Below are 11,437 nucleotides of genomic sequence, written 5' to 3'. Positions count from 1 at the left end.
TATTAGAAGGCTTTTATTGTTGTTGCCTGCCTGGACTTAATTAAGCATGCATAAGACAAAGGGCTTGAAGATGTATTTCCTCTTTGTTGTAGCGGCTTACTGACAGGCACAAATTGCCCCCATTTGCCAGGTTCCTTAAGAGGCTGAGTGTTGAATTCACCCTGTCCCCTCTATACAGAGAAGCCACAGCCATCCTTCTCGAGAGTGGAGCTCTCTGAAAGGGCCCAGGCCACTGCAGAGAGAGGATTTCCTCCGAGCTGCTTCTTTAAGACCATAGTTTCCCTAAAATTTATGGAGAAGTGTTAACCGTTTCAAATAAGCGTGTGGGCGGATTTTCAACCGGGGTTTCGTCAGTTTAATTGCAGGTTTTACAGTTAACACTTTTTAAAATTATATTTGCAGTCTCTACACTGCGCAGTTATCGCATGTTGCTAGCTGATATGAAAGGTAACTGAAGTCGATATAATGTTCAGAGAGCTGTTAACCAGACCCATGAAACTCCGCAGACGCATTGTAACATTAATTCACCAACCCAAAAATCACCTGCCAAAAACAGGAGAACCTGCTGCAACACTACATTGCAAAATCGTGAACTGGTCCCATTAGTACGGGCTTCCGTACATGATGACATGAAAAATACTCCAGCGTGATTGGTCAGAATCTGAGTTTCCGTTGAGACCATTTACACCACGCCTATTAAGCCAACGGTTTACACAGGTGATAGGAGATGCTACAGGGAATTTTTTAAAAAACAAGACAATTTCAAATTGATGATCGAGGACAAGCGGACGATAGCGACAGCGACGATCCGATCTGCGTTGCTGGTGGTGACGTCAGCTCTGGCCTCTGTTAGAGCGACGGACGAACTGCGGGTGAAGTTTCCGGATGAGAAAAAAAGTAGGTGAAACAAGCATATACATTTTGCTCTTTACTGAAATACAGATTAGCCCTGCGAGGACCAGTGTGCGGTCCGGTCCGGTCCGTATCCCAGCCCTGCTGCTGCGGGTCATGAGGAAACACGCCGCGGACAGGCAGCTTTGCCAGGTGTTCGCCAGGTGTTTGCTCCCGCACACCTGAGGCTCAGGCTGAGAGAGGGGCACCTTTTCAGACACAGGCAGGGTGAAAACGAGCTCGGGTCCAGTGGCAATCGAATCGGAACCGGTGCAGCAAACAGGTTTTGACATCGTGTGTGATTTTTCTGCCCTCGAAAGCGGGAGAAGAAAAGAAGAATGATTTACTGTATACTGTAGGTGCTTCTTATTGTTTTGATTTTTTTATGTTCTACGTTTTATTTCTTTGTTTTATTTTCATGTTTCTATGATTCTTTACGTACATTTGTTTTTTTCACGATAACCGTTAAAGTGCTGGATGATCAGCGACGACACGGTGAAACTCGTCAAGGTACTTGCTTTGCTGGTACTGTTTTCTACGGACTAAGTCACACTCCCCCTGATCTTGGAGACGCCTCTGTGCCCCCAGGTGTAAAACCAACAGACTCGGGAAATCTTTCATTCCCACTGCAATCACACTCTTCAGCAATGCAAAGTCACTGCCTTGTCTCTTGTTTCTTTTCTCCTGTAACACTTCTGTATTCTCTTCCCATTCGGTGATGTTTATTTGTCATTGTGTTGTGTTTGACTTTGTCGTAATTTCCCCGGGGGGACAATAAAGCTTGACTTGAATACAGTCTTGAGTAGCCGAGTCCGTACATCCTCTGTCTCACTGCTTGTTCAAGTACAGGGCTGCAGGGGAGCCTGAACTTATCGGGCGCAAGGTGGGGTGCCTCCTGGACTAGACACCAGTCTACTGCCGAGTCACAGAAAAATAACCTGGGGCTTCATGATATTTTAAGTATTGTTAACTAAAATAGTTTACGGCTTTTACTGTACAGTATGTGTGTGGTGTGATTTCTTCAGTACTGCTTGGACAAGCTTTTTTCCAGAATCTTCAGCATCTGTTCTAATACCATTCTGGTTTGTATGTTGTTTGGGTGTGTTATGATAAAATAAGATGGTTTTTGAAGGCTGATATTGTGCTTGTGTGGTAACTCCGAGTTCCTATGATTGCTACTGCTCTGTTTTCAATGGGTGAGACTCTAAACAGTATAGGGACTTTCATTAAAGCACTGTTGCAGCAGCCACTGAGGAACAATAATCCAGGGGAAAGAAGCAGAAGTTTTTGTTCAGTGAAGTGTATATTTTTGCAGGTTACTGTTTTCAGTATTTTCATGATTGACGTAATCAGCTACTGTACATCGAGCCTAGGCACGCAGAAACACTTTTTTGTTTCTATTTAAGTGGGATGTTGTCTTTTTATTTTATATCCTCAAGCTCAGAACCATCTGTGCAGTTCAGCAAAAAATCAGAAACAGACTGGAAACAGACAAAATTGGGAAAAAAACTCATCCTTTAACCCCCCGAATGCATCTTTCTAGTTACACGTGTTGCTTTGAGCGGTATATTAACTGCGGGGGATTGCTTTAGAAGTAATTTCCCTGGTCGGTATCTTAAGAAACGACCTCCACTTAGCTGCCTGAATGTTAGTGCTCTGTGTTTTCAAGTAAATAAGCTCCCTGTCAGTCACTGCTTTTGTGGAAGGGGGCCAGTGCCTTGAAACGCATCACTACAAGCCCCTATCATTCTCCACTTGCAAGTGTGGATGGTGTGCACACAGCCTAGTTACTCCCAGGAGTGCTACTCAGAACATCGGAGTCTTTCCTTTATTCTTTAAATGTGTTTCTGGGGAGGAGCGGGGCTTGGGTCCTGCTAGGCATGCTGGGGAAGTAACAGGCAAAACCCCAGTTTCTGTCTTCATGCCCTGGGCTGCTTCTCGTCGGGTGAATGTCAGAAGGGTCCAGATAAGGGCAGTCCGTTTGGCCTTGCTGCTTGGACGTACTGTACTGTAGTTTCTGTGGTCATTCCACAGAGCCCTTCCTGACCACATTAAAAGATGCAGCTTCTCTTGATGTTTTAAATCTCACCTTCTAACATCTGTTTGCATTGGCCATTTTTTTTTATTTCTCATTTGTATCTGTTTTACTGTAATTTCTGTTTACAGTACTGCTTTTTATTGTATAATCTATGCATAATGCCTTGGGAATGCTCTGTGTTCAATATTTATATTAACCCTACTTAATGTTACCCAGGTGGCCTGTTTTTTACACAAACCAAGATGAAAGAATTTGTCTCCTTTTTTTCTTGCTTTCTCTCCTGCTTCCATTTCTCATGATGAATGAGAATAAGGCACAAGTGTTTCTTAGCCTTATATATATTTTTAGGATAATTAAGATGCAGGATAGGGAGTCACAAAAGCATTTCTGGTTGAGTCTTTTGACATTGAGGCACCTGTGATGTTGAGGTCACACAGAAATTCTCTTGAGTCCTTATCTGTTCAACTTGCTTTCCAAATGTTTTTCCTGCACTGCCAATAGCAGATGTCTAGACATTGTGAGAATAGCACTATATGAGTGTAAAGCTAAATAAATTACATGAATTTTCAAGGGAAATCTAAGGTGAGAACAAAGTTTCCCTTATTGTATGAATCGACAAAGCAGAACGGCTTTCACTTTTAAAGTTCAAATGAAAACAAATTGCTCGCGGATTGTTTCTGTGTTTATTAGCTTCAGTGTGCCAGAGCTTTTCTCATCTGCTCTCTGAAATGCAGCTGTACTGTCACTGAATTGCATTTTAAAGAGATGCAGTCCTGCACATGCCCAGCAATTAAATTACAAACTGTAAACCGGACTAAGGTGTAAAGTGTTTCTGAATGTTGTTTAATTAGCTCACTAATCAGTCTTTTCTATAGGGCCCTTCCCTACTGATGGAAGAGATTGCGTAGTAATTCAATTACTAGTCTACCTGGGTATTCTGTTATTATTTCCAATTGATTTCCTGTGGTTTTACTCCTTTTTTCCCTGGGGGCTGTTCTTAGGGAGCCGTTGTTATGAGAAAACAATACTGGGAGGGATAAATTAGTGCGTGCATGTTCTCCTCTCACTAATTATCGTAAAACTGTTGTAAAAGGTAAAAAAAAAAAAAGGCAAAGCGGGCATCCGGGAATTACTTTAAACGATGTCTATCCCCGTGTATGCAGATCACAGGGAGCAGAGGAAAGGGCTCTAGATCTTAGTCCGTTATTTCCAGTTTGTCAAAGCGCTTGGCTACGCACACACTACAGCATGCTAATTATTACCAGGCCCTTCCAATATTTCCTGCACAAAGAGGGGGTCAAGTAAAAGATTTGCTCTTATTTAAACATTCATGCTGATGGCATGGAAAAGAAGCAACACTCTGCAGCTGGCTAGGGAGAGACAGCCCAGCTGTGGATGGGGCGAGAGATCTGGGCAAGAGGGGGAGACACGGAGCTCCCGTGCTTTTTCCCAGCAGCCCGGCCCATGGGCCCCGGACTGATCCGAGGCTGCTGTGCGACTCTCCCGGCGTGCTGGTCCTGTGGAGGAAAGAGGAGTCTTAGCAGGCTGCTTTGTTAGCGGTTGCAGTTCCAGAGTTTAGAGCTGGTCGCAGCAGCACACGCCTGAGGGCTCTTGGGGGCTGGCTTGGCTGTGAGACTGGGGGGGGTTCAACTATTTTGTTCTTCCCACAGCCCATCCCTGTTCACCCAGTGCTGAGGTACTCTTGAGGTGTGCAGTCAGTAGATGGCCATTGCCAGCTTCACACAGGAGTGAAAAGCAGCCGGGCTAGACTGGTGGTTAAATCAGTCTTTTATGAGTTCAACGGCGCTGTACCGTTCCAGGTCTGGGCTGGGAGGTCCAGCTCTCCCCTGCTCCTCTGTCCCTGGCGGAGCGAGAGACAGGCTGGCGCAGGCTGCTCACTGATCCAGGAGCCTCCCTTGTTTTCTGGGATCGGGATGCGCTGCACAGTCTGGATTGAAGTCTGCCTCGCATACCCGACGTGCTTTGAAGTCCCACCCCCACCCCCACCCCCAGCACCCTTTATCCCACTATCCTCTTAACTTCTCCACATGTTCAGCAGAGATAATTTCTCTGATTACATCCCCTGATTAAAAACAGTGGTGAATGTGTCGACTTCAAGCTATTAGTTTCACACTTATTTCTCCCTGATTAATCTGCTAATTAAATGTCCTTTTCAGTGAGTGTCTTTGTAAATGATGCCACTTGTCAGTGTGGGGGTTGTCATCTGCGTGACTGCTGCACTTCCTCGGAGAGGAGCTGGAGAGCTCTGCCGCTAACCGGAGGGCCGGGGAGGAGAGGGGACCCCGTTCAACAGCAGCAGCTCCGAGAATGGCCCGGGATACATCCTGCTGTTCCTGTGCTTTCGGAACAGTAGGCAGTGTGTAGAATTGATATAGATTCATCTAGGCTGCTGACATGATTGAACCTATGAGTGACTATATGTCCCACAAGCAGACTTTTGTGGTTAGTTCTTCATTTGCACCATTTTGTTCCAAAAAAGTAATATTTTGTTAATTAGCCCTGCAGCACTGGCGTGTGCAAGATCAGGTCAGACGCATGGGAGCGCGCGTCTTACATGTTTACTGTCACACCTGCTCGTTGAGGGTCGATCTTGAGTCTTCTAGTTCGTTTCGGTATTTCTGTACTGCCCTTTGAATTGTGGTTTCCACAGTAAATAGCCTTCATTTCTCCCAAAACAGTGGGCAGACACTGTGAACAAATCGACAGAGAGAGCCCGACAAACAGATCGAGGGACAAGACAGAGAGCAAGGGTGGGATAAAAGTGTTATTGCCATCCTGGCAGAAGTATAACTTCATTTAATGACCCAAATGAGCTTTCATCTTGCAATTATCTTTTAACTGCCGCAAAAACTTTCTTCTCTATCTGGTCTAATTATTTCATTAGCCCAGCACTTGTCTGCGTCTCACATCCGTTCCTAGGAAACCGCTCTGGCATTGGTGAGATGAGATGCTGACTTTCAATCAAGCGCTTTCACACATATGGTCTCCTGTCGCATCTTTCCACACTCTGAAAGGAGCCTGAATGTGTCACTCCCGCTGGCCTCTGTTTACTCAAGCAATTATTTAATGAATCAGTCAGTCGGCTAATCGGCTGCTTTTTGTATACAGCTCTTAATGCACGACCATCCTGGAGCATGTGCACTTCACAGCTTCAGCCGGGGAGCTAAATTGAGCTTTAAACATCACAAAGAGTACTTTTCGAAACTGCCGCTACCCTCTCACCGAGCTGAAGAGCTGAGATTCCAGTGTGTCACCTGCGGAGCCCTTGGCTCGCAGGAGCGTGGCGCCTCCTCTGCAGGGAGCCGCAGGGCGCCTGTGTTCGAGTCCGCAGGGGCATGCCGGGGTGCCAAGCGTGCCGACCTCACTGCTCCAGGGGAGCCCCAGTCCCAGCTAGCGGACTGGACTGCTGTCTGGACCGTCGGAGTCCCCGCTCTAGAGCTCCGTCCACACTCGGAGCCGAGCAGTTCGGGATCACGCCGAGGGGATCGGATATGTTACACTGTTGTGTTATTACACTGTTATTGTCATTGTGTTACTGTCTGTTGTCTCATCTTCTGTTCTGTTTATACACTGCACCTGAGTGACTAATGAGAAACACTTTTTACTATACTATGCACCTGTGTAAGCATAATGACAAATAGTTGAATTGAATTGAATACAGGCGGCCCTGTCTCTGTCAACAGTGAAACACGCCCCACAGCACACAACGTGTGTTTAATAACAAAGCACAGGAGGCTCGCTTTTACCAAGATGGTGGTGGAAGTATGGAACAAGCTCGCCAGCCATGTTTTTGGAGCCGATATCCTTCAGAATACAGCTGGCTGAGATCCCGGGATAAATTAACCACAAACTAGCACCAGGGCTAGAAGGCCAAGTGAGCTCTTTCCACTTCTAACCTTTCTTGTGTCCTTATTTACCAAAGGCGGTCTCAGTGCTGGTTTATCCAGTGTAGTTTTGGCTCAGCTTTTCAGGTTTTTGTTGGTTGTTTGTGCACATTTTGTTTCTGGAAGCTCGCCATTTACAATTTCAAGTTAAGCATTGCCACTACAGCACCTTCTTCGTCTTCCAGGGTTTCCAAAACGGTTTTCTTCCAGAACGTGCAGCAGTGGGGGGGGGGGCGTAAGGACACACCTGATAAGTTGCGTCTCTGAAGGAGACACCTGTGGAGACGAGACACATGGGCTTCCTTTTAACACTGATTCCTAATGATCTGATTTCAGGCTTACTTAGTTCAGAGATCACAAAAATAACAACAAAACACGAAGCACTTGAGCGGCACGGGGAAACTCTTTGTCCTCAAGAGACTCGTCTGCAGGCTGGGAGGACTGGAATCCGCCTTCTCTCATTCATCACACTGAACTAAATCCTCCTCCGAGGGCCTGCTTATTTCCCCTATGTTTTGCGCAGAGCCAACAGATAAACTCGGATCAAATACGTCCCCAGTCCATTTCGGACAGTTTCTACAGCTTCACTTTCTTTTGTTGGCCAGGCTCCCTCTTTATCCTTTAATTGGGGGAGGGTAACGTGGTGTTCTGCTCTGTACACGATCAGACTGTTTTGTCCTCCGTCCGAACCCCATCGTTTTTTTGCCTGACTTTGCACTCGGTTCAGAGGGGTAGCATGTAACAATAACACATCTCCAGTGGTGGTGTTTGTCCATTTGCCTGTTGTTTTTCTATTTCCCTGTGAATCGTAATTAGTGAACTGTGGAGCAGCGAGATCATGGCTCTCATTAAAAAAAAAAAGATGTATTAAATCGACTTCAACTTGCTTGAGTGTAAAAAGGTTGGACAGCCGTAATGAAGTCCCCTGTGCCCTGCATTTCTTAGGTATGGTGTGAACATTTATTAATAATGCATGACTTGGGAAAAAAATACTGGGGTGTAAAACTTCATTTGTAAGGGAGGCTGATGATTGAAGGGGCAGAAGCAGTCACAAAACATTGACTCTAATCTCTTGACGTTTGCCCAAATCAGTCATTTCTGCAGGGAAAACACCCTGTGCCTGCATGAGAGCTGCAGACTGTTCCTGTGCCTTCCCTACGCCCAGGAGAGTGCCAGAACAGGTGTCTATAATGTCTACGCATATCTGCTCAGTGCTGACAAGGCATCCAGATCTGCATGGGTTCTTTCCAGTGAGCTTGGCTCCTAAGAAGAATTTCATTTTCAGATAGATTTTCCTTTTTTTTTTACCTGTAGTAAAAGATGTACTTTGCACATATATTTGGTTATGAGCTACAAATCTGTGATCTAGGATGTGTGTGGGGGTTCTTCACATTCTGCCATTGAGCTGCTTCACTGGGGCGACGGGTCGATCACAGTCAGTGTCACCCCTGCTTTTCCTCACTGCCCTCCCCTCATTTTCATTGGATGCTGCCCTGTGCCTCCCAGCCTAGCTGCTGCTATTTCATCTCCTCCTAAATACCTTTTCATTCCTAAATTACATTTTTTTTAACATTCATTTATGCAGTTACTGCAGGGTGAGCCACTGGGGAGTATGGAATCTCGGGTGATTAACTCACTCCTTAATTCACTAATCCTGACACCTGGGGCTTTAGTGCAGATGCACTCACAAAGGCACTGACGTCCTCCACCCTTGCTCGTGAGATGTACAGTAATAATGGAGGGCCAGGAGGCACAGTGCCCATGCCGGGGCTGTGCTGCTGGCTGCTGACCCCTCTCCTTCCTGGCCCTGTGGGTGCCCCAGTGCCCCTGTCTCTGCATTGTAAGTTTTTCTGGCCTGGAGGTGTCGCACTTCAACAAGAGGGTTCAGGCACAAGGTCTGCCTGTGTCTGCAACAGGCTTCCCAGCCCAGGCTGGGCTTCTTCCAGAAAGGCAGGTGATCAACTGATTAACTCTGAAGAGCTACAGTACATGGGCAGACCTTGCTCTTCTGCTTCCCCTCTCTCAGTATGGTTGTCCTTTATGGAGAGTGTTTGAGCTGACCGCTTTGCATTTAGGGATTTTCTAGGAGAGGAGGAGAGAGAGAACAGGAAAGCAGGCTGGGGGTAAGGGCAGACGAAATAAACTACTTCTTTAAGAGCTGGCAGGGAGAAGCTCTTCCGGCAACTGTGACTTCCAGCCGCTGAGCTGTAATCCTGCGCTGACCAGTGCAGTCTCCTCCGCCCGAATTTTGGCCCGCTGATGGATTCGTCTAATTCAACCAGGCATGGCTGACCAAGGCAAATAAATATCCATTTTTTTCTGTTCAAAACCGCTTCATGTCACGTATTTCTTATTACATTTATAAGCACTATAGTGTAGAAATTGTGTGCAATGTGCCATTTAATCATGTATTTCTTATATACTAGAATGACGTGCTAACAAGACTGTTAGCCTAACATACCTTACATTAAACATCTGTTAGGCATTTGCAAACGTTGATGTATGGCGCTTGTCAAGTTATTGCACTATAAACTGCTCCTCGACATTCGTATTTCTGTGCATCAAGATGTTTTATTTTTAATCAGATCAAGAGTCACCTGGGCTGAGCATTCATCATGGGTTTTAGGTAAGAGAGGTAAGATCACTTTATTTGCCATATATTTCTTGTATGAGGAATTGATCTTTTCTCATACCCCAGCTTGCTCATCATGAGACACACAGACAGGGAGAGAAGCTGGGGGTCAGAGCACAGGTTCGGCCATTTAAATAGCACCCCTGGAGCAGTTGGGGTTAAGGGCCTTGCTCAGGGGCCCAACGGAGTAGGATTCCTCTGCCAGCCGCGGGATACGAACCGGCAACCTTCCAGCCACAGGCGCAGATCCTGAGCCACAGAGCTGCCGCTCCGCACTTGTTTGGGCAAACAAGCCAGCAACCTTGACCTGAGGAGCCGGCACGCCTTGCTCTTCTGCCCTTGCTGGGGCCCCGTTAGCCGAGAGGTTTCTCCGGACTCGCTCTTTCCCTCTAAAATTCATCACCGCTTGGCTCGTCTGCCTCTCGGCTGGAGTCTATCTGCCTTCGTTAACAACGTTATGTAAGGGGCTGGGGGGGGACAAAAACCTCATGTATATATTACATTACTAATCCCTTGTAAATCACTTATTATGCAGTTTTGTAAAGCAGAGATAAAATGATTAGAGATCTATTGAGGGAGTCATGATCTGATACTCCAACCTTGCAACATGATTGCAAAGTAACGTTTAGCATTGCAAATGACTGGGGTGCTCTTTACTCGGGGGGGGGGGGGAGAGTTGGACATGGAGATGAGGAGTGACCAGTATTTATGTAGGCAAATGCATTCTCTTAAAGCGCTTTGATAGAGTGCAAATCATAGCTCCAAGGACACAAACAGAGCTGGTAATGCGATAAACAGGCTGGTTTATTAGATTTCGATGAAGCCTGGTCCAAGTCAAACATGCGTAACGTTTCGGTTCACTTGATGCAATCATCTTGCACCCTGTGTTTGCAGAAGGGCTCGGAAAACACCTGTTCTCAGCGTGCCCGCTTTAAACTTTAAATCAAGAAAAAAAAACGTGATTAGAAAAAAAAAACTTGTCTTCTGCACCTCGATCAGAACCCGGCTGAAGGCAACCATCAGGATGAGGCTACCCCAGTGCTTATGGTATTGCACGACTTTGATCCTGCCATTACAATAACTGCTTAATTGACCTTAAATTGGCTCTGCTGCCGATCATTTCAGTTATTAATAATTAAAGACTTGAAGTTAATTGGAGTGCAAGTCTTTGGATAGCAAAGCCAGTCTAACCATGCCTCTAGCGGGAGTTCCCAATTCCAGAAAATGTTAACTGTCTGCTTTGCACGACTGTGAAGTAGGGATAAATTAGTCCAGTTAAGCCTTGATGGATCAATTAAAACACTGTTCCCAGGAGAAGAGGTGGTTATAACTTGAGGAAAAGCTGAAAACCCACTGGTCTCTGGGCCTGGATGGCTGGCGACCAGTAGACTGCAGAACACAGAGGTTGAGGGGTGGGTTCTGCTTTCAGGTCACATTAGTTTTGTTGAGCTCAGGATCAGCTCTTGTGAGGGAGACAGACCCCACTCTTGTCCTCACAAAGTGAGAAATACCCAGAGATGCCAAAGGCAACAGAGTGTAGAATAGCCAGTCAGCCTGTCCAGTGCATGTTGGGAAGGTGGGAAGAAACCAGAGCACCTGGGAACAGAAGAAAGTTCTTTCCACAAAGGGCTGTAGGAGTAAGGAAACGAACGCTGAGGCATGCTGTTGAAGCCCATACCCTGGGTGAGATCCTGGGATCGACTGGTTTCTGTGCAACTACTGAGCAAACTAGATAGGCCACATGGTTCCACTTGTTTGAGAAAACCCACGCAAGCTTGGTAAGAAGAGCTTGTCACACAGAAGGTGCCCCAGTCTGGGACCCAGGTGCCGTGAGGTAGCAGCAGTGACCTCCACGCTGCCCTGCATCCCTCACTCATTCGTGTTTTATTTGAAAAACTCCTACAAGCAAAAAACAAAAAGATCGTCTTACAAAACTAAGTACGCCAGACATCTTCAGTGCTGTCAGCCCAC

The sequence above is a fragment of the Lepisosteus oculatus genome, chromosome 11 (assembly GCF_040954835.1).
Source record: "Lepisosteus oculatus isolate fLepOcu1 chromosome 11, fLepOcu1.hap2, whole genome shotgun sequence".
Classification (NCBI taxonomy): domain Eukaryota; kingdom Metazoa; phylum Chordata; class Actinopteri; order Semionotiformes; family Lepisosteidae; genus Lepisosteus; species Lepisosteus oculatus.
Note: the sequence above shows the minus strand (reverse complement) of the source record.